Consider the following 25160-nt stretch of genomic DNA (forward strand, 5'->3'; position numbering starts at 1 on the left):
GAGCCTCAAGTTCACACAGTTGATTTCCTTTTTTTATATATTAATGGAAGGGTATAGGCTATTTACAGGCACACATGCTTGAAACTAAACAATTACACCAAACCGGTCAAAATGTTTCATTCTACTACCCTGGTTCTACTATTACACCCTTGGAAAAGAACCCCGTGAAGAAAAATCAAGGGGAATTCATTGCTAATTACTAAAGACGAACATACAACTATCTACTTGTTTTTGATTTTTTTATATACAAAGATAACCTATGTACAAAAACCACACACCACAAGTATATATAGAAGTTACAGAAGTTTGCTAATATAACACAAAAACATGTACAACAGTTCAATTCACAAAAAAGGTTTGTACAAGGCTATCCCACCCCCAACTGAAAAGCATGCATTGTCCCCAATGCAAGATAATGTAAGACAGAGATTAGGGGCTCCCTAAGGCGCACTAAGCGCTATGGGAGTCGGAAGTCAGCTGAATAATGGTGGGGTCACCCTCTGATACTAAAACCGGGGCCAATGAGATCTCGGCCGGAGGAGTGACCTCCACTGATGGAGAAGGGATCTCCAACTGGCCCAAAACTAGAGCTAGGGCCTGTGAGCTGCTAGCCTCGCATGATGATAGCTGAGTGGTCGATGGATTTGCATGTTCTATCGCCTACTGAATAACTGCTTGTTCCTCCTCTGCAACTGTAGGGACATCAATCTGCTTACCTTTCTCCTGAGGACCCTCATCATCCTTGGACCATGACTCTTCATCAATCTCTCTCTTGTCTGCTTCCCTACCATCGGACTCTATAGAGTGTCCGGAATCTTCCTTAGAAGGGATGTCAATATGTGCAGGGGAAGCTGGAGGCTTGGAAGCCCCAACAATCTGAGGTGCGGGAGCTGTCGTCAAAGTGGAGAAATCAAGGTCTAATCCAGCCACAGTCGTGCCCGCACCATGTTCTCCTTCCTTGGGCATGAAGGAGGATAGATCAAACTCCAGAGTTTGCATTTTGTGGAGCTCAGTCTTCAATGTGGCAACCTCATCATGGATCTTTGGCAAGTCGCCAACCTCACCCTGCTCCATCTTTTCAATCCTCACCATAAGTTGCTTCAGGCGATCTCCATAAGATGTTAGTTGCTCTTGGAGGGTCGTCACTGAGGACTGGATAGGGGTCAATGCCTGCCTTATGAGTGTAGGGAGGTGCTTCAGAAGCTGGTCTACCTTAGCATTGGCATGCTGAGCTAAGAGACCGATCCTTGAAATGACTTGCAGTGTAGTAGAGGGTTGTGCAATGGTGGCCTGAGAGGTGGGATGTGGAGTGGAAGTGGAGGCAGTTGTAGCCTGAGGAGAAACAGGAGACTGGGAGTTTGAGGGCTCTATATCAGTAGGAATCTAGGTCTTAACCTCTGGGGGAGCAACAACTACCGGTGGTGCCGCATCATTTATGCACGTGATAGCAATATCCTTTAGCGTTTTTCCCGTCTTGTCAGTGTGTGGCATTGAAGGGACTTCCACAACCTTACAGAGGGCTTTGATCATGTACGGGAATGGAAGTGACGTGGTTGTCTGGCTGGCCCGGATCCCTAACTCTCGGAAGATAAAGTCGCCCACATCAATTTTTATCCCAGACATAATGCATACAATGAGAAGAGCTTTCTCAATGCTTATGTCAACCTCCTTTCGGGATGATATCAATTGAAAGGTGACAAAGCTGAGCCAGAATCGACCTTCTCGTGTGAGATCTTCCTTGAATATTTTGTGCAAAGAGTCAATCCAAGTCGGGGTCCCCTTGGCTATCACTGAAGTTATCCAACCACGCTCTTTATCCCTATTGTCCCATTTGGTGTCATACTCAGTTGTGCCCGATCTCCAGTTTGGGAAGTAGAACTCATTTATGGTGTCACTGCTACAAAACACTTGCTTCCCCAGAACCAAAACAGTATCACAGAAAACTTTGTTGCGCTTGTGGTGAGGGGTCCTAGAGGCTCCATAAGATGCATAAAATTCGCGAACCATCGTTTCATTGTAATCATCAGGCAGCTTAGTGAAGCACTCCTAGTTTCTAGCCTTGATGTTCTCCAGTATGTGAGGGTACTGCTCTTATAGCCCGTTCAGACTCAGTTGTTTTTCGGCAAAGATTTTCCATTTTGTTAGCCCTTCTCTATACAGCTCCCTAGAGCCGTCGACCCTAAACCTGAGTTTGAAATCATCTCCTATTTTTCTTCTTACCTCATCTTGTAGGTCAACTGACGACAAGATATCCTCTTTATCAGACTGGGAGGGATGTGCAGCAGTAGATTTCGGTCGTGAACATTTGGCTTGTTGTGCTTGACAACTGGTGGATGACCTTTTCCTTGAAGAAGATATATGTTTCTTGGGAGGCATATCTGTAGAGAAATGAAATGTGAGCAACATCGCAGACATCAGGAGAAAAAAAAAGTACAATGAAATTCAAGTATGCGACAGGCTTTGCGATTGCATAACCACTATGTGGACCACAAACCTATCGCAAACTTCTGCCAACTGAAAGGATATAGTTATGCAATGGGTTTTGTGATTGCATATCCATTATGTGGTTCGCATAACCATTGCAAAATTATTTGCATGGAAAGTTCATTCTCACTATGTGATCGCAAAATCCACTGCAAAGATGAATTTGCGATCGCAAATTAGCTGCAAATCATATGTTACAAAAGACCAGAAACTGTTCAGGTATGCGGTGGCTTTGCGGTTCGCATATCACTTATGCGATTGCAAAGCCTCTGCAAATTGCCATCTTCCTCAGTCCACCTAGGGTTTGTTATGCAGCAACAATACGGACCGCAAAATGACTATGCGATCAGCAAAAGTCATCTTCCTCAATGGTTTGAACTCCACCCTCTACAATGGCGAACCCAATTTCACTACCCAGCACCCCAAGCCTAACTAATTATCCCAGAACCCTACACCCCCCCCCCCCATATTATAAGCATATACCCAATAATGACGAGGGAGTAGAACACACACAAAAGGAAACTAAAAAAACACAGGAAAAAAATACAGCAAAATTAAAAACTAAAATTTACAGTGGAAAGGAGAACTTACCAAGACTGGAGAATGTGGAACACTTGGGAGATGAACTTAGCAAAGGGGGTCGTTGTTTAGACTAGTTGTTTTCCTTTCTCCTTTTTTCTTTTTGTTTCATTTTCTTTTTGTGTTTTTTTAAGAGGGAACTGTGAGTGCTGGTGTGTGTTTAAGTGCGAAGGGCTAGGGGGACTTACCTGTGAAGTTTGCGGATGATAAGTCACTACCTAACACCTTATGCGACCGCATAAGTGTTATGCGGTGGTTTCAACTGGAGTTGCTCATGGACACAATGTGGTGCACTTGTGCGATCGCATAACTGAAATGTGGTCCGCAAAGTGAACGTCCTCGCCGCATTTCTACCACCAATTTTTGCCAAACAAACTGTCCAGGCGACCACTATGTAGTCCGTATAGTCAAAATGCGATCGCATACGTGTAGCAGACTTCCCATGGTGACTTTTCTTCCTTTCACACGTAATTTTACCTTTTGTTATGATCTTTTGAATCACCTTCACTCTAACACACGCTTTAAATTTCTCAATTAAATCTATCTAACAAAAGTTAAAATTTAAAGGACAAAAATGATGTTACCACACATGGGTTGCCTCTCATGAAGTGCTTGATTTAACATTGCGGCACGACGAAGTTGGCCTTTCTTTGGGTTCACTCATGGTCAGGTACAAACCATCTTTGAGAGACAACTATTCCACCAAGTGTTTTTCTCCATCTGTGCCCAAGTAGTTCTTGACTCACTGGCCATTTACTTTGATGGTTCGGAGCCCATCCTCTGATTTTAATTCCACAGCTCCAAAAAGGGATACATCTACCACCTTGAACGGATCGGACCATTTCGATTTGAGCTTGCCCGAAAACAATTTGAGCCTTGAGTTGAAGAGCAAAACTAAGTCACCCGACTTGAACTCCCTTTTTAAGATCTTTTTGTCGTGGACGAACTTCACCTTTCTTTGTACACAGCTGCACTTTCATTTGCATGGAAACAGAATTCTTCCATTTTATTGAGTTGTGTTAACCTTAAATTTGCAGCTTCATCCCAGTCCAAGTTCAACCTTTTTAAAGTCTACATGGCTTTGTGCTCCAGTTCTACGAGTAGATGACAAGCCTTGCCAAAGACTAACCGATAAAGAGAAGTGCCAATAGGGGTTTTGTACGCCGTACGGTATGCCCACAACGCATCATCTAGCTTCCTTGACCAGTCGGTCTTGTTTGCAATAACAGTCTTTGCTAGAATATTCTTTATCTCCCGGTTGGAAACTTCAACTTGGACACTTGATTGGGGATGATAAGGTGTGGCCACCTTATGCTAGATGCCATATTTCTCTAGTAGCCCCGTGAAAGCCTTGTTACAGAAATGAGACCCACCATCACTAAGAATGGCTCTAGGAGTGCCAAACTGCGTGAATATGTTTTTCCTTAAGAATGTGGTCACACTCCTTGCCTCGTTATTTGGTAAGGCAATTGCTTCAACCCATTTGGACACATAGTCCACAACCACCAAAATATATTTCATACCACAAGAGCTTACAAAGAGGCCCATAAAATCAATTCCCCACACATCAAAGATCTCTATCTCCATCACAAAGTGCATTGGCATTTCATGCCTCTTGGAGATTGATCCTTTCCTTTGACATTGGTCATAAGCCTTGACCATTTGATTGGCATCATGATAAATCGACGGCCAATAATAACCACATTCAAGCACCTTTGTCGTCGTTCGATTGCCCCCATGGTGACCCCCGACCGGTGAGTCATGGCATGCCTTTAGAATTGGCATAATCTCCTCTTCTGGAACACACCTTCTGATGATGTTATCAGCATAAACACGGAACAAGAATGGTTCTTCCCAATAGTATTGCCAACAATATCTCAAAAATTTCTTCTTCTGATAGGCTTCCAATCCATCTGGAATAAGGTCGCTATCCAAGTAGTTAGAAATATTGGCGTACCAAGGCGCAAAAGTGTTAGATAATGCCAATATGTGTTCATCCGAGAAAGCATCGTTGATTTCAAAATCTTCCTTTGGTCTCCCTACTTCTTCAAGCCTTTATAAATGATCCGCCACTTGATTTTCAGTCCCTTTTCGATCTTTGACTTCGAAGTCAAATTCTTGCAACAACAGGACCCACCGAATCAAACTAGGTTTTGCATCCTTCTTTGACATAAGATAGCGAAGGGCAGCATGGTCTGCGTACACTATCACCTTGGATCCCAACAAATAAGCCCGGAATTTCTCAAAGGCATAGACAATGGCAAGAAGTTCTTGCTCAGTCACCGTATAATTCATTTGCGCTCCATTGAGTGTCTTGCTTGCATAATAGACCGGGTGAAGAACCTTGTTATGACGTTGGCCAAGCATGGCCCCAATAGATACACCACTGGCATCACACATGAGTTCGAATGGAAGAGACCAATCGGGTGTGACAATAATAGGTGTCGTGGTGAGCTTTTGTTTCAATTCCTCAAAGGCTTTAAGGCATTTCTCATCAAACACAAATTTTGCATCTTTCTCAAGGAGATTGCACATGGGATTTGCAATTTTGGAAAATCCTTGATGAAAAGCCTATAGAATTCGGCATGCCCCAAGAAACTTCGGACACCTTTAACTGAAGTAGATGGAGGAAGCTTGGAAATGATTTCTATCTTTGCCCAGTCAACCTCTATTCCATGTTTTGAAATTTTATGCTCCCAGACAATGCCTTCATCCACCATGAAGTGTCATTTCTCTCAGTTAAGCACAAGGTTGGTCTCCTCACATCTCTTGAGCACTTGTCTAAGATTGTTAAGACAATGTTCAAAAGAGTCACCTACCATCAAAAAGTCGTCCATGAAAACCTCTTGAAAATCCTCCACCATATCTTAGAAGATGGACATCATGCATCTTTGAAAAGTAGCCGGAGCATTGCACAAACCAAACGGCATCCGACTAAAGGCAAACGTTCCATAAGGGCAAGTGAATGTTGTCTTCTCTTGGTCCTCCAATGCTATGTTGATTTGGTTGTAACCGGAATATCCATCAAGAAAGCAATAGAATGACCTTCCCGCTAGCCGATCAAGCATTTGATCAATAAAAGGCATAGGGAAATGGTTTTTGCACGTGCCACAATTGAGCTTCTGATAATCCATACACACCCTCCATCCAGTCATCGTTCTTGTTGGGATTAGCTCATTTTTATCATTTTTCAATCACGCTCATACCTCCCTTTTTCGGCACACATTTCACCGGGCTCACCCAAGAACTACCGGTAATAGGGTAGACTACCCTGGTATCCAACCACTTGATAATTTCTTTGTTTACTACCTCTTGCATGGGCGAGTTCAACCGTCATTGATGCTCCACACTTGGTTTAGTCTCATTCTCCAATTGGATCTTGTGTTCGCAAATTCCGGTGGGAATCCCTCGGATGTCAGCAACTGTCCACCCAATAGCTTGCCTATGCTCATTCAAGACATCCAACAATTGTCCTACCTGCACATCATTCGACAAAGAAGAAACGATTACCGGTAAAGTATCATTTGAGACAAGAAATTTATAACTCAAGTGTGGTGGAAGTGGTTTGAGCTCTAGTTGCGGTCGCTCAATAATAGAAGGCTTTGCGGGAGGAGTGGCTCTATTCTCCAAGTTGAGAGAGAGCTTCTTCAGAGCATAAGTGTAGGACCCAAGCCCCTCCAATGCATTGACTGATTCCATATACCCCTCTATATCTTCACTATAAAAGTTTACCAAAATAGCCTCCAAGGCCTCGCTGAGGCATTGTTCTTCCATCTTCATTTCAACCGCATCTTCCACTTCATCAACAATATCAATCACCGAGATGCTTTCATATTCATGTGGTAGTTTCATACCTTTGCTTGCTTGGAATGTAACATCTTCATCATTCACACAGAATTTGATCTCATTCTGTTCTGAATCCATTAGTACTCTTCCTGTGGCAAGGAATGGTCTCCCCAAGATGATAGGGATCTCTTTGTCAACTGCACAATCAAGGATTACGAAATCGGCAGGTAAATGAAACTTTCCCACTTTTACAAGCATATCATCGACAATTCCCACCGGTCTTTTTATGGAACGATCGGCCATTTGCAATCTCATACTTATGGGCCTTGGCATACCTAACCCTGCTTGCTTGTAAATAGCAAGAGGCATTAAGTTGATGCTAGCCCCATTATCATAAAGGGCTCTTGCAAAATTATGTGCCCCAATAGTACATGGAATGGTGAAAGCTCTCGGGTCTTCTTTCTTTTGAACGGTGGATGTTGCAATGATGGAACTAACCTGGTGAGTCACATTCACCACTTCATTCTTGGTGGTTCTCTTCTTGGTAATCAAGTCTTTCAAATATTTAGCAAAACTCGGCATCTCCTGAAATGCTACCACAAATGGAATATTTACCGATAACTGCTTAAGAATATCATAGAACTTTTCGAGTTTGTTATCATCAACCTTCCTAGCAAGTCTTTGAGGGAATAGAGGAGTAGGTCTAGAATAGGTGGTAGAGTTTTTGGTGTCTCTTTTACCTTTTCCTTTACATCTTGCACTTTCAACTCTTCCGGAACCTTTTCAACTTCAACAACACTTGGCTCTTCAACCTCAACCTCTTGTTCAGACTCTTCTACTTCAACCACTTACTCACTCTCTCGTTGTAGTATCTTCCTACTCCGAGTAGTAATTGCCATGATATGAGAAGTTGGATCACTCCACTACCCTTTGGGTTTGCAATTGTGTCACTTGGAAGTGTCCCTTTTTGATTCGGATTTTGTTCCCTAGAGAGATCTCTCATTTGCATCTCTAATTTTTGAATGGGTGAGGTATGAGAGCCAACAGGCTCGGTCATATTCCTCATAGAAGTATCAGACTTATCTTGATTTTGCAATACCCATTCAAGCATGCTTTCCAACTTGGAATCACTTGAGGAACCTTGATTTGAATATTAACCCTTTGGAGGAACATAAGGGTTTGAACTCCGATTTGAGAAGTTGTTGTTGTTATTCCAATTTTCTTAATTTGAGCCACCTTGGTCATTTCGCCACTGTTGGTTGCCTTGTCCTTACGGGTTAGGCCTCCATTGATTTTGTTGTCCTTGACCTTGGTATTGTTGCCTTTGATATACTCCTTGAGAGTTGTTGACATAGTTTGCCTCCTCAAAGTCTTAATTTGATATGGGTTGCACATCCTCCACCACATTTACCTTCTTCGTTTGGCTTTCAGTGAACATCTTTGTCAACACATTGACATTGGTGGCAAGCCTTGCGATTACTTGATCTCTCTCTTGATTTTCCTTGATCATATTGGTCAAGGAAGGATAACCATATGCAATTCCACCTATGGTGTCCTCTGAGTGCCAAGCTTGATTATGATGTGCCATTTTGTCAGGGATTTGTGTGACCCTTGCGAATGTCTTGTCCATAAAAGATCCATCAGCTGCATTCTTGGCTATAGATTGGTTCATAGGATCTAAACACATGTGGAATTTCTCCAACAAGATAGAATACGGAAAACCATGATTGGGAACCTCACCAAATATAACTTGAATCGATCCCATGCCTTATGTAGATGTTTTCCCAGTACTTGCTTGAAAAAGAAAATTTTATCCTGGAGCTCAGATTTCTTACTTTACGGGAACCATTAAGCTAAGAATGCTCGGACAAGTTCAGGCCAAGAATGAATGGAATTTGGTGGCATGTTTTGAATCCATTTCCTTGCATCCCCAGCTAGTGAGTACTTGAACACCCTCAATCTTAGGGTATCATTTGAGACATTGATCTGCTTATGCATCGTACACACACCCAAGAAGTTTCTAAGATGTTGTGTCGGATCATCATCAGTGGAATTCCTAAAAAACCCCTCCGCTTTGAGCATTAGGATTAAGCCATGTTCCGCTCTGAAAGTTGCAGCACCAACAACCGGAGGTACAATAGCATTTGTATCCTCGATGCACTCATCTATGCCCGTAAAAGGATTTTCTTCCATTACTTCCTTATATTGGCCATGTCTTCCTATAAATACCAAGCAAAACAAGAAAAGTGTGATGGAATAGAATAAGACGTAAAGTAAAGCACATACTATTTAGTAATTTCAAAATTGTATTCCCCAGCAACGGCGCCAAAATTTGATACGCTCAAATTACACATTAATTAAATAGTATAAGACGGTCGGTGTCAAATATAATAACCCAACAAGATTGGGGTCGAATCCCATAGGGAATAGGCGTGAAAAGGTTACTCGAGTAGTGTGCTACTTGACTTAGGTCGTAATTCTATTCGGTTAATTGTAACAAGAGTATGATATGATTGTGATTTGAAGAGATAACTAACTGTAATGTTGAGAATGTAAATAGTTTGATTAAGGAAACCAAGGTTGTGTCCCCTTCAATGAAATGTAATGCTATCGGTGTTAATATGATATACTTCTAATGGAAGGTTCTTTGGATATGCAAATGATTTCTAAATGACTACCCAATATTTTCCAATAGTTGGGTAGTACTTCCTTTTTATGATTTTTCCAAATATAAAAGAGTTTCAATTAAGAGCAATCACTTTATACCAAATAAACCACACTTATTCCTAAGCGATTCTATTAAACAAGGTTTAAAGCCTTGAGTCTTTGATATTTACTTCTACCAAACTCTAACTCACTTTTCCAAGTAAAGAAAGAGTTTAATGGCTCTTGTTAATGTTTGCAACCACAAACAATAAATGAAGAATGAGAAATAAATATATATCAACCAGAAATAAATATATATCAACCAACCATTATATATATATATATATATTCAATGTTAAACACCCATTAACATAACACCCATTTAGGGTCCACAACCTTAGTATTTAAAGCTAGCTACTCATGCTAAAATACAAACTGATGAGAATATTAAATGCCATAAAGCTACAAAGTGCAAGATTCTTCACTCCTAAAGCTTCCAAAATAGAGGAATATTCAAAGTTTGGAATGTAGCTCAAAAACCAGACAAGATGCCCCCACAAAATCCCAATAAATCTATTTATAGTGGGCTAAAACTCGGGACCAGATTTGGACAAAAATACCCTTCCAGGTCAATTATGCGATCACATTTCTGTCACATAACAGACATGTGGTCCTCATTCTTGTCACAGCCATCGCATCTTCGAAACCCTAGTTCCCAAGTATTCGTCGCATTTAGGTTATGCAGTCCGCATTGTTGATTTGCGATCACATTGGTCACCATATTTTCCGCCTTCAACAACTTCTACAAGGAGTTTGCGATCCGTTATGCATCCCGCAAACCTGTTGTGCGGTCACATAATGGACCGCATTTCTTGCGCTTTAATTTGGCCAACATACTGTTGGGCTTTGCGATTACTTTGAGCATTATGCGGTCCGCATGTTAGATTTGCGCTCCGGACTTTCACATCTGCGATCACATTTTGCTCTTTTCTTATCCTTTTGCGGCTTTTTGATTTCATTTCCATGTTCTTAGGTCCTTAAACCTCTTACACTGCAAAAACATTAAAATTACATAAGTATAAAAGATAATTGCATTTAAAATAAGCTAAAATCTAAGCAATTTGTATTAAATGTGCTGAAATTCTCCGGCACATCAATGCTTGTAAGCATTTTGTCATGGAACCCTGATGAAGAATCAACGTTACTCAAGTAGTGTAAGCATCACATTGGTGATTTAGAAGTTGCTCGACCTAATACGGGGTGGGACTATAGCACTTGCATAACCCTCGTTCGGCAACACCTGATGCGCTGCCTCTCTTGGAGGAGATAGGGGTGGAACGGGAACATTATCTTGAGGCGGCCAGCCTCATCTATTTGCTTGAGGTTCAAGAGGAACCACATCAACTTGGTCATCATCCCCCTCATCCCCCAATAGCACGTTTCCAAGAGGATCATTGTCTTTGAGAGTCATTCTCATACTTGTAATTAATTCACAAACAAACTTAGTGACTCGGAAGGAAAAGAAGACAAATCACACAAAAATCTAGATATATAGCTAAATCCGTTTAACTCCCCGGCAACGGCGCCAAAAATTGATGTCGCCCAAACTCACATTACAAATATAGGTTGTGTGGCGGTAGAAGCAATAATAAAAACCCAAAGCAAGTCGGGGTAGAATCCACATGGAGTTAGATTTTTGATTAGGTATACACATAGTGTGACTGTATGATATGCCCCAAATTACACTTCCACATGATTGGTTGTTGTTTCTACTGCTACTTTTAAGTTATTGATTGTAATTGTAGAGTTAAGAGACAATATTTTTTGTATTGGTTGATTTTCAAGTTATGAAAGATCTAGGGTTGCGACTTCCGCCTAGTTGGTTACCTAACGGATTTAGAGCTTTAGGGAATGTTTAGTTGATCGAGATATAATATAGCAATCACACTCAATTACTCACTCTATACCTCTCGGTAGTTTGAGTGATTTTGCGTGATTTGGCTTTCTCAAGTCCAAACAAACATTTCACAAAGCAAGTGATAAATGCTCTAGTCGGGTCTTATTATCTCTAGGTTCGACCCTTTAATTGGGGCTATCAATTTCTTGAGTTCACCCCAATTCCTAGTTAGCCAAGGTTTCCTAGACTTAGTCTATCTTTCTCAAACAGAGACTAGGTTAAATAGGCATGAATCAATGTTTGCAACCATCAATTCTCAAATTCAAGCAAGAACTAGGCTAAATATTATAAACCCAATCATAAATAAGCCCTAAACCAATTACCCATTAAGTACCCATACTAGGGTTGGGTCACAACCCTAGCTAAGGGTTTAGCTACTCATGGAAAGTGCAGAAATTAGAAAAGAAACTAAGATAGAATTCATAATACTTGATTAAGGTAAGAAAATCTAATATTTAAAAGCTAATCTAGTACAATGTTACCCACTACAGTAAATAAAAACGGTTTCGGTGCTCCCAACTTACAAAACTTAACTTAAAATGAATAAAACTTCTATTTATACTAAGGTGAAAATATCTGACAAAATTCCCCCTGCGGAGATTGTGCGGTCCGCATGTTGAGATTGACTGGTCAATTGGGCTTTCTGCGGTCACATAAAACTGGAATGCGGCGGCACTTCATTTAATTGTGCGGACCACACATTTCTGAGTGCGGCACACTTGAACTTGGACTAGAGCTGGCCTTCATTATGCGGACCGCACAGTTATGAGTGCGGCCATATTTTAGCCTCCTGCGGCCGCACAATAATAATGCGGTCCGCACATCTTCAATTTTCCAAAAACATGTCTCTCTAATTCTCCTCTTTTGCGGACCACACAATAATGAGTGTGGCCGCACTTGGCATCCTGCGGTCGCACAATAATAGTGCGGTCCGCACATCTTCAATCTCCTAACATGCAAGTTCTCTTAAGCTTGTTTTATACGGCCGCACAATAAGTGTGTGGTCTGCACTTTGTGAGGAAATTCCATCAGTGCTCTTTCAGAGTTGTGCAGTCACACATAATATTGTGCGGTCCGCACTATGGCCCTTTTTGCCTTGTTTTGGTCCTTGTCCAATTTTTCTCCTTTTTGAGTTGATTTTCACTTCTTTCACTCATTTCCCAATATTCCTGCAAGAAAGCACATTTCATTAGTTCTCGGGAATACCTTTAAGCATTTTTGAGCTAAAACACAAGTAAAAGAGAGCAAATAAGCAGTCAAAGTCCCTACTTATCATCCGCTCCCATTTCCACTCCGGAATCTCTAACTTCTAGCAATCCACCCAGTCACTGGTGCTCATACTTCACCTGCAGAAAATTTAGACACCGAGCAACATATTCCACTATGTCCTACTTCATTCTACGCCACTAATAATGTTGCCTCGAGTCCTGATACATCTTTGTGGCACCCGGGTGAATGGAGTACCGCGAGCTGTGAGCCTCATGAAGAATCAACTCACGCAAACCGTCCACATTAGGCACACATAGCCTGCCCTGCATCCTTAATGCACCATCATCCCCAATAGTGACCTCCTTAGCATTACCGTGCTGGACCGTGTCCTTAAGGACAAGCAAATAGGGGTCATCACACTGACGCTCACTGATACGATCATGAAGAAAAGATCGAGAGACCACACAAGCCAACACTTAACTCGGCTCAGAAATATCCAATCTCACAAACTAGCTGGCTAAGGCCTCAACATCCAACTCTATTCGCCTCTCTGCTGCTTAGCTATGCTAAACTCCTCAAACTCTCTGCCCGACGATTCAAAGCATCGGCCACTACATTGTCCTTCCTAGGATGGTACAAAATAGTAAAATCATAATCCTTAAGAAGCTCTACCACCTCCTCTGATGCAAATTAAGATCCTTCTGCGTGAACAGATGCTGCAAACTTCGGTGATCGGTGTAGATCTCACAAGAGACACCATACAAATAATCCCTCCAAATCTTCAAGGCATGAAAAATGCATCAATACCGTGTCGAGGCCAACTCGTGACGCATCACAATAAACTACATAAGACCCCGAACGTGAAGGCAATACTAATACTTGGGATGTAGTCAAAGCTGTCTTGAGCATTTGAAAGCTCTACTAACACTCCTCCATCCACCTGAACGGAGCACCCTTCTGGGTCAGCCTGGTCATAGGTGCTGTAATAGATGAGAATCCCTTAACAAATCGATGGTAACACCCCGCCAAAACAAGAAAACTCCGGATCCCTATAGATGAGGATGGTCTGGGCCAACTCTTCACCACTTCCACTTTCTTCAGATCCACCTTGATCCCTTCACTCGACACCACGTGACCCAAATATGCAACAAAATCCAACCAGAACTCACATTTAGAGAACTTTGATATAATTTCTTCCCTCTCAAGGTCTGAAGCATAGTCCTCAAGTGTTGCTTATGATCTTCCCGACTCTAAGAGTACACCAGAATGTAGTCAGTAAAGACAATAACAAATGATTCAAGATAAGGATGAAATACACTGTGCATCAAATGCATAAATGTTGTTGGGGCGTTGGTTGGCCCAAATGACATGACAAGGAACTCGTAATGACCATGTCGAATCCTGAAAGCAGTCTTTGGGATATCTGGTTCCTAAATCTTCAACTGATGATAAACTGAATGAAAGCCAATCTTGGAAAACACCCTGGTACCTTGGAACTGATCAAATAGGCCATCAATACGAGGCAAAGGATACATGTTCTTCACTGTGTCTTTGTTTAACTGGCGATAATCAATGCACATACACATAGAACCATATTTTTCTTAATAAACAAGACACGGGCACCCCAAGGTGACACACTGGGCCGAATGATGCCCTTATCAAGAAATTCATGTAACTGTTCATTAAACTCCTTCAACTCAGGAGGGGCCATATAGTAAGGAGTAATAGAGATGGGTTGAGTGCCTGGCAACAAATCAACGCCAAAATCAATATCTCTGTCGGGCGGCATGCCCGAAAGATCAGCTGGAAACACATCAGGAAATCCCTCACTACTGGAATCAACTCAACTGTAGGGGTATCAATGCTGACATATCTCACATAGGCTAGATACACGTCACACCCCTTCTAAACCATTCGTTGAGCTTTAAGAAATGAAATAACTCTGCTGAGAGTGTAATCTAAGGTACACCTCCACTCTAATCGCGATAAACCTGGCATAGCCAGCATCACGGTCTTGGCATGACAATCAAGATTAGCATAATGGAACGACAACCAGTCCATACCCAAAATAACATCAAAGTCTACCATGCTGAGCAACAAATTGGCTCTGGTCTCAAAACCACTAAGAGTAATCAAACACGACCGATACACGGGGTCCACAATAAGAGAAACTCCCACATGAGTAGACACATAAATAAGGGAACTCAAGGAATCAGGACATACACCCAAATGCCGGGCAAAATAAGATGACACATAAGAATAAGTGGAGCCTGGATCGAATAGAACTGATGCATCTCTATGACAGACCGGAACAATACCAGTAATGACAGAATCATAAGCAACTCCCTCTGTACGAGTAGGAAGGGCATAGTATCTGGCCTTGCCTCCTCCTCTAGGGTGACCTCTACCTCCCCGACCTCCACCTCAGCCTGGCTGAGCAGGTAGGGTGGCAGTTGGTGCTGTAATCATAGCCTGAGGACCCGGTGGAGCACGTTGTGGCTGAGAAGTATATGGAGGTGCACCCCTCCTAAGTCTGGGGCAATCCTTCACCATATGGCGAGTGTCGCCATACTCAAAACAAGCTCTGGAAGGGCATGGCTATAGTGGGTAGCTCGAGCTAGGTCTACTGGACTAACCGCTAAAAGCACCCTATGCAGAAGGCATACTAGATACTGGAGGTGCATAATAGAGCTTCTGAGGTCTAGAAGGAGCTTGAATACCACTGGCAGCTGGAAGAGCTAAATAAACGGGGCGACTCACATAACCCCTACCATGACGAACTATAGTTGGGGCATGGGCATTAGAATAATGGCCAGACTCTCGAGACCTCTAGCCTCTCTCTCCTCCCTATCCCGAGCAAGTATGCCCTCCATTCTCCTAGCAATACTCACCACCTGCTGATACGATATATCCATCTCTAACTCCCGAGCCATGCTAGCCCTGATGTAGGGAATGAGTCCCTCAATAAATCGACGAACCCTCTCTCGAACTATAAAAACCAAGGCTGGTGCATGTCTAGCCAAGTCACTGAAACAAACTGCATACTCTGAAACAGTCATAGCACCCTGGCGCAGCTACACAAACTCCACGTGCCATATGTTCCTGAGGCTCTAAGGGACATACTCTCTCAAAAACATGTCTGAGAACTGAGTCCATGTAAGGGATGCTGCCTTAGCCGGACTGTCCAACTCATAAGTACACCACCACTAATAGGCTGCTCCTCGAAGGTGAAAAGCAGTAAAAGAAACCCCACCCGACTCTGCTGTGCCCATAGTACGAAGGATATGGTGGCACTCCTCTAGAAATTCCTAAGCATCCATTGATGCTAGACCACTGAATGTAGGAGGGATGTACTTCTTGTACCTCTCAAGCCTATGCTGCTCCTCCTCGAAAATTACTACCCTACCCTCGGGCTAAACTAGGGGCTACGGGTGGTACCGGTATAACCTCTAGAATTTGATCAACCTGAACCCGCTGCTCGGGGGAGCGGGCGGAGAGAGTCTGTGCTCCTCCCCCGGCCTGAGATGTGGTTGGAGCAAGGGCAATCAACCCTGCCTGAGCTAGAGTACCAAACATGCACAGGAACTATGCAAGGGTCTCCTAAAGGACTGGTGTAGTAGTAGTAGGCACCTTAGGTGTCTGCACTCTGATTGGAGCTACTTGTGGCTCCTCTATAGAACCTCACTCGGGTGCTCTGGCTGCACCTTATGGGCATCCTCATCATTTACCCCAGCCTCGGGCGACTCTAGTAGGGGGCATGGGTGCCTGGTCATCTCCGGTTGCACGTGTCCTCGCCATCTATGAGATAATAGAAGAAAGAAGTTTAGAATTTTGAAGTCAATAATCTCACACGACAAGGAATCAAATGAAGTGGAATTTTCTTAACAGTTCCATAGCCTCCCGAAGATAAGTACAGACGTCTCCGTACTAATTCGTGAGACTCTAATAAACTGACTGTGACTCACGACTCCTATGAACCTAGCGCTGTGATACCAACTTGTCACGACCCAAGTTCTCCCTCTGTGAACCATCATGACGGCACCTAGTCTCTACAACTAGGTAAGCCTAACATTTTTCAAAAATGAAATAAAAACATAAAAGCTAACATCCAACAAGTAAATTTAAATATGAAATTAAGATGCTGCCTAGCATATACAATAATCACTCTCGAAATGTACATAAACTCTCCCAAAACCCAGAATATTGTAAGTCACAAGCTACAGAAAGAAAATAGTATTTCTATACTCCAGAGTCTAAACAAAGGAAATACAAGAAGTGTTTGACATAGGGAAGAGTAGATAGGGACTCAAAGGTCTGCTGATGCGGCAGATATACCTTGAAGTCTCTACAGCTGTCTCGCCTCACTGGTAATGCGACTGATAAGCGGTATCTGGATCTGCACATGAAAAACATGTGCGGGAAAGGGCATGAGTACACCACAACGGTACCAAGTAAGTGTCAAGCCTAACCTCAGTTGAGTAGTGACAAGGTCAGGTCAGGCCCTACTGGTATATATATAATAAAGCAAGGCAGAATGAAATACGACAGTAAATAAAGACTAAAATTTAACAGAATGAAATTAGAGAAGGTAATAGCTCAGTACATAGGGATAATAATAGGGGTTCTCCTGAGATACCGTCTCGTAGTCCCAAATGTAAATATGCAGGGGATCTCCCAGAATACCGCTCTGTAGTCCCAAAGTAAATATGTAGTGCAGGGGGGTCTCCCAGAATACCGTTCCGTAGTACCAAAGAAAATATGCAGTATAGGGAGATCTCCCGGAATACCGTTCTGTATTTCCAAAGTAAATATGCAGCTCAATAATAGAAATACAACAACAACACGGAATCCAACAATTTAGACTAAGTACAAGTCAAGGAAGAATAGGAGATTCACTAAGCATGCTGCCCAGAGTTCAAATAAGCAATTAAGACACGTAAATATGTTGTCCTAACCTAAACATGATAATTACATATGCTAGTGTAGTTTAGTTAAAAGGACACAGGTATTTTACTTAATGAAAAACGGAGTTTTGGAACAAATAGCCCATGTACGCACTCGTCACCTCACGTGCACGGCGCTCACGTATCAATACAGAACAAAATCCCAAGAGGAGTTTTCCCACACAAGGTTAGGCAAGCCACTTACCTCAAATCAAGCTCAAATCAATTTGTCACAATGCCTTTCCATTGAATATCTGGCTCCGAATGACACAAATCTAACAAAAATCAATTACATAACATAAATATAACTACAAGAAACTAATCTAGCTAATGAAATCAAAGCTAATGTGAGAAATTGGAAAAATCGGCCAAAAAGCCTCCCCAGTCCCACTTTTCAGAATCGGGTAAAAGTCACAAATTATGAATACCCATTCACTCACGAGTTCACTCATACCAAAATCATCCAAATCCGATGTCTAAATCCCAATCAAAACTCAGAAATTCAGTTGGAGAACTTTTCCCCCATTTTTCCAACTTCTCACCCAAATTCCTTAATTTAATGAAGAAAACAACTAAGGATTAATGGAATACAACCAAAAACGAGTTTGGAATCGTTACCCCAAAGCTTTCTTTGAAAATCTCTTGAAGAATCACAAATTTTCGAGCTCTCAAGTCCAAAAATGAAGAATGAATTCAAACCCTCAAAATTTCCCTTTTTTCTGCAGAGAATTCGCTTCTGCGAGCCTTCAACCGCATCTGCGGTCCCGCACCTGTAGAAAATCCATCATAGGTGCGAAGGCAACTTAAATGGGTTGGGACTGCATCTGCACATCCGCTTCTGCAGACCATTCGCTGCACCTGCGATCCCGGCAGGTCAGGGCCAAAACTACTTATGTGGCTCCATGGTCGCTTCTGCGGCACCGCACCTGCTGCCCAAAGTACACAGGTGTGATTACACCAAGTGCAGCAGCTTCAGCAATTGCCTAAGTCCAAATTTCAACATGTTAAGCATCTGAAACACACCCGAAGCCCTCGGTACCTCAACCAATTATACCAACAAGTCCTAAAACACAATACGAACTTAGTCAAGCCTCAAACCACATCAAACAATGCTAAAATCACGAATCACCCTGCAATTCAAACTTAAAGAACTTGAAACTTTCAAACTTCTACAACCGATGCCGGAACCTATCAAACCAATGACCTCAAATTTTGTACATAAGTCATAATCAGCCCTACGGACTTGGTCCAACTTCCGGAATAGGATTCCGAACCCGATATCAGAAACTCCACTACTGGTCTAAATCTTCAAAGTTCGACTTTCTCCATTTCAAGTCTAAATGAGCTACGGACCTCCAAAACACAATCTGGACACACCCCTAAGCCTAAAATTACCCGATGAAGTTGACAGAACTCCATTCCGGAGTTTTCTTCACACAATTCTAATTACAGTCAAAATCTTACGACTTAAGCTTCCATTTAGGGGACTAAGTATCCCAAAACACTCCAAAAACCAAAACAAAGCCTCCCGACAAGTCACAATAGTAGAAATAGATACGGGGGAAGCAGTTAATATGGTATCGGGGCTTAAACTCTCAAAACGACCGGCCGGGTCCTTACAAATTACCAAATGACCTTCCACTTCACAGATTCGTTATCAATTTTATTATCTCTCATGTATATTAGTATCATGTATGTATGAAATAGACACCAAAATATTCCCCGCCAATAGTCAAATTTGAAATGGGATGGGTTATGTTCCAACTGTTTAATTGCTTAAAGAGATCCTATTCAATTAGGAATCATTCCAGATTTAATTTGTATAGATTCCACTGCATTCCTTCTTCCTCTTCCACTCAGCCATAGTTCGTAAATCTTTGAGAGCAAACCGTCAAAATGCATACTTTGGAAAGTTTTCAATTCTTTTTGACAACTAATTTTTTTATCTTTTACGTGGTTTTGGTTGTCTTTACAACAACTACAAGAACAAACCTAGTATGTTCCCACTAGGTGTTGTCTGGGGAGGGTACTCTATACGCAGACCTTACCCCTACCTAACAGGTAGAGAGGTTGTTTCTAATAGACACTCGGCTCAGGATGGGTAATAAGAAAAAGTGGCTAGCAAGAAAGGAAAAAAGAGGGAAGAGAAAAGAAAAAGGGAGAGATAAAGGATAATAGTACCAAATACTAGTAACAAGGGATACAATACCTGAGGCAAACAAAACCACATAATGTAATAAAAATCTAAGAATATAAAGGGACATGCGTGCTACTAAAACTATCGGTGAGCAACTAAAAACTACCCACTAACCTTTTACCTTAATCCTCAACCTCCACACCCTCCTATCAAGGGTCATGTCCTCAGTAAGCTGAAGCAATGTCATGTCCTGTCTAATCACCTCTCCCCAGTATTTTTTAGGCCTACCTCGACCTCTTCTAAAACTCGCCATGGCCAACCTCTTACACTTCTTAACAGGGGCATCAATGCTTCTTCTCTTAACATGTCTGAACTATCTCAGCCTCGACTCTCGCATCTTGTCCTCCACGGAGGCTACTCCCACTCTGTACAGGAAAACTTCATTCTTACTCTTATCTCTCCTGGTACACTCGCACATTCACCTCAACATTCTTATCTCTACTACTTTCATCTTCTGCATGTGGGAGTTCCTAACTGGCTAACACTCAGCCCCATACAACATAGCCAGTCAAACCACCACTCTATAAAACTTTTCCTTAAGTCTGGGTGACACATTCTTATCATATACAGCACCGGAAGCAAGACTCCACTTCATTCATCCTGCTCTGATGTGATATGCGACATCTTCGTCAATCTCCCTGTACCTTGGATAATAGACCCGAGATGCTTAAAACTCGCTCTTTTAGGGATAACATGAGCATCAAGATTTACCTCTACGTCTGCTTCATGGGTCCGTCACAGAATTTGCACTCCAAGTATTTTTTTTGGTTATACTCAATTTGAAACCTTTAGACTCCAGGGTCCATCTCCAAACCTCCAAACTCGCGTTAACTCCGCTTTGTGTCTAGTCAACCAATACTATATCATCGGTAAATAGCATGCACCAAGGCACCTCCCCTTGGATGTGTCGCGACAGTACATCCATCACTAAGGCAAATAAAAACGGGCTAAGAGTCGATCCCTGGGTCAACCCTATTACCACAGGGAAATGCTCTGAGTCTCCACCGATAGTCCTCACCCGAGTCTTAGCATTATCATACATATCCTTTATCACCCTAATGTACGCTACCGGAACACCACTAGCCTCCAAACACCTCCAAAGGACCTCCCTCAGGACTTTATCGTACGCTTTCTCAAGGTAAATAAACATTATATATAAGTCCTTCTTCCTCTCCCTATACTGTTCCATTAATTTCCTAACCAGATGATTCACTTACATCCTGGCATGAATCCAAACTGATTCTCAAAAATAGACACACACCTCCTCACCCTGGCCTCCACCACCCTCTCCCAAACCTTCATAGTGTGACTAACAACTTGATACCCCTATAATTATTGCAATTTTGGATATCGTGTATTCTTATTAGTTTTTTAAAAAGTAAATTGGTTGCTGCTTTAATTGGATAACTGAAGATAATATTAATTTAAAATGGGATTGATCTTTCATCGCATACAAGTTAAATTTAAAGAAAATGCACCCATTATGCTACTGAGAAACTTAGATAATCAAACGAATTATGTAATGGTACAAGAATGGTATGTAGAGATTTTAATATAATAACATTATATATGCAGAAATCATGATGGGTCAATATACTTTCAAGCATATATTTATTCCCTGAATTTAACTTTTTCCTCCACAAAATGAAAGATATCCTTTTAAATTTAACCGAAAATAATTTTCAATATGCTTGAATTTTGTTGAAGGGGAGACTTTGAGCAATAGTAAAGTGGTCTATGTATGACCTATTTGTCACGGAACAGTTCGTGAAAGTAACCACTAATACTTGCATTAGGATAGTTATCTACATCACATCCCTTGGGTATGTCCCTTCTCCAGACCATGCGTGAATGAGGGTTGCTTTGTATACCGGCTACCCTTTTATGATTATGTTTTTTAATGACAATAATAAAGTGCAAGGGCAAGCAATCCAAATATTGGATTGTATTTGCATATATATATATATATATATATATATATATATATATATATATATATATAATTGTATCATATCGTTGACTTTGATGTTCCTTCATATAAATAATATACTAAATTATTACGTGCTATTATTAACGTGCAACACACGTTCGTAGAAACACTAAAGTAAAAAATAAAGAAGCTAATGAATATACATCTTCTCCCCCTTACACATTCTTGTTACAAGTATAATTACTTATATGCAGTGTCATATACATAAGAATATGCTAGTGTTTATTATCTCTAATCTGCATCTCATCTGGTACAAAGAATGATGGAGGAGCAATCTTAATTGGATTGTATGCGTGTATTTTTAGAGGCGGATCCAACAATGGATTCGGAAATATAACTACCCGGTCGGCCGTTTTGTGTATTGTAGTCACATTCCCCTATTTATTGCTTATTCTATATTTATTTGTGGTTATGTGACTTTTTGGGGTGGTTGGTTTGGTTCCGGGGATGTTTCAGAGTGAATTAGGACACATAGACCCAAGTTTGGAATCCTAAGTTGGAAGAGTTGATCGATGTTTGACTTTTATGTATACGAATTTGGAATGGAGTTTTGATGATTCTGATATCTTCATATGGTGATTTTGGAATTAGACATATGTTCAAATGTTAATTTGGAGGCCTGTAGGTCGATTTGATAGTTTTTGGCGAAAGTTGGAAAGTTGAAGGTTTGGAAGGCTGAGAAGTTTGACCGAGAGTTGACTTTGTCGATAACGGTTCGAATTCGATTCTGGGAGTTGGCATAGGTCTGTTGTGTCATTTATGACTTGTGTGCAAAATGTGAGATCATTCAAAATTGGTTTGATATGATTCGACATTAATTTTAGAAGTTGGAAGCTCATTGGTTCATTAGGCTTGAATTGATGCACGATTCATGGTTTTGATATTATTTGATGTGATTTGAGGCTTCAAGCGAGTTTGTGTTGTGTTTTAGGACTTGTTGGTATGTTTGGACGAGGTCTCGAGTGCCTCGGGTGTGTTCTGAATGGGTGTCAGATCATTTTTCTTCATTGTTGGACTGTTGATTTTTGTGCATCTGGTTTCCTCTTTCGTGACCGCAAAGAAAGGGACGCGATCACGAAGAAATGTTGCTAGCAGCGGTCATTTATTCTTCATGTTTGCGCTAATAAGCTCGCATTCGTCTAGCTTTGAGAGGCTCAAGTTAGCGCGATCATGAGTAGGGTAACCCGTTCGCGTAGAGGAGATGTTAGCTAGGGCGTCGGGCTTTAAGACTACACGATCAGGTAGGTGTGCACGCATTCGCGAAGTGTCAGGTCTGGTAACCATCGCATTCGTGTAGACTATTTTGAGGGCAGTGATTATTTATTATTCGCGGTCTCTATGTAGGTCTCGCAATCAGGAGGTATAATACCTGGGGTCACACCTCCTTTTTCTACCTGAGGGGTATATAACGGAGTTTTTCCAATTAAAGTGACATTATTCAAAATGGAATTATTTTATTTATTTTCAGAGTCGCCACTTGGAATAGTTTATTTGGTGTCCCAAGTCATCGATTTATTTTTAAAATAATATCTCAAATCGGGGAAAATGGACTTTATTTAAAAGTTTGCGAAACCAGAAATTCTAACTAAGGAATTTTGTTAACTTGGGAGAAGGTGTTAGGCATTCCCGAGTTCCGTGGTTCTAGCACGGTCGCTTTAACTATTAATAATTGGCATATTATCTGATTTATTACATGTTTTAAACCTATTGTGCATTTTTAACTTCATAACCGCTTTTAATTATTTTAAAACCGCTTTTAGGATTTATGGATTTATTTCTTGAACAAGTTACGATTATCGTACACTTGTTGTTTTGGGACACATCACAAACCATGCTACATGAAATGCACCCGCGATTTGTGACATGTTAATTTTATTAGTATTCGAAGTTGTTATGATTGGGTCACATGAAATGCACCCCCGAAGTTGGAAATTAGTTATCGTGACTATACCACGGGAACCGTACTCATAGTCGCGATAATTTATTGTAAAACGCGCCTAAATCAAACTACGAATGTTCAAAGTTGTTCATTTCCTATGTGAAGTGACTAGCTAAATGAATTTACAAAGAAAGGTCCAGTTATTGCATTCTGTTGGACTGGGCTAGCGGCTCTAGTCGAATTTGTTTTTTATCCAACTTTCAAATTTCAATTATCAAATCTCACAGCCCTATTTAGTCCATAAATGTCAAAAGCTAAATTTTAATTGTTCAATTAACCTAAACACCTAATAAGAGTAACATCTGGAGAAGGACATTATAAACAAAAGAAATCAAAACACTAAAAAAATAAACATGAAGCGAAGGGAAACAATTTCACGGCTAAATTTCAATATCCTACAAATTCAACAAGAAATAACAACTTGCGAGTACGATAAAAATCCCGCTCAAACAAATATGCCCTTTTACTGTTTTAAGCCTCAAAATAAAATTAAAAAAATATTTTTTAGGCACTTTAATCCACAATAAGTAGTATTATAAGCAGCAACAAAAGAGATAATTATGAAACCAAGGAAAATTCATCCAGATACATAAAGTTACAAAGTTATGCATTAATTTAAAATAAGAAGTCATCAGTGGACCTTTCTGTTGAAAGAGATCTAACCTTTTAAAGAAAAACTTCAATTTGAAAATGGACAACGACACGTCCCAAACAAAATCATTGGCTGGAGCTCGAACAATGACCTCAATCAAACTCCATCGGACTCCAAATCAAAAATCAGAAGTAACAGCCGAAATTTGAAACTAAAATCAAAAGGTTTCAAAATTCGAAATCAGGATTTGACTGTCCCTTCCCCCTCAATAATTTTACAATTCTGCTCTTCGTTCCTCTTGCTTTTTGAAGTTGCTGCCCAGCTTTTCCCTTTGTAACTCTTCCGGTGTTTTGGTTAATTTTTAGATTTGTTACTTTGTGCAAAGAATCAATCTCCCATCCTTTTCATTCTCTGTGCGTGTATGCGTGAAGGTGCGTGTGTAAATGAGAGAATAAAAATGAGTGAATATAGATGAGAGAAAGTTTATAGGAATTGGGTGAAAGAGAGTCTATTTTGATTTTTTTTCTACTGAGATGGGAGGCTGCTGAGTTTCTTCTCCGAATGGGGAAAGAGAGATCCTCGATCTCATATAGGTGCACCGTTTTTTGGGTGTCTTCCCTTAGGTCTAAAAAAATCTGATAATGTGTGCTTTAATGGAGAAGGAAGGGTTTATTGGGCCAATGGTCTGGGCTTGGGTGGAATTACTGATCAATCGGTTTGGGGGGAGGGGAATTTGGGCCGACTTGGGTATAAGCATCAGCCCAATATCCAACTAAACCCTTTTATTCAATTTCTTTTCTTATTTCCTTTTCTTTTCTTTTTTTCCTTTTTCTTTACT

The 25160-nt window shown here is 41.1% G+C and overlaps 1 long non-coding RNA gene across 2 annotated transcripts; it reads right to left on the reverse strand.

The window, feature by feature from the left end:
* Positions 1-9861: 9861 nt before the first annotated feature.
* LOC142179464 (uncharacterized) lies at positions 9862-24940 on the reverse strand. Of its 2 annotated transcripts, XR_012707648.1 has the most exons (3): positions 24394-24940; positions 16997-17057; positions 9862-10546 (listed from the first exon to the last, which is right to left on the reverse strand). It is a non-coding gene; the product is annotated as an uncharacterized LOC142179464 (long non-coding RNA). The 2 variants fall into 2 exon arrangements; XR_012707647.1 differs by lacking the exon at positions 9862-10546 and having other exon boundaries at positions 16757-17057.
* Between the last annotated feature and the right edge of the window lie 220 nt (positions 24941-25160).

Source organism: Nicotiana tabacum, chromosome 3 (genome assembly GCF_000715075.1).
Source record: "Nicotiana tabacum cultivar K326 chromosome 3, ASM71507v2, whole genome shotgun sequence".
Taxonomy (NCBI): domain Eukaryota; kingdom Viridiplantae; phylum Streptophyta; class Magnoliopsida; order Solanales; family Solanaceae; genus Nicotiana; species Nicotiana tabacum.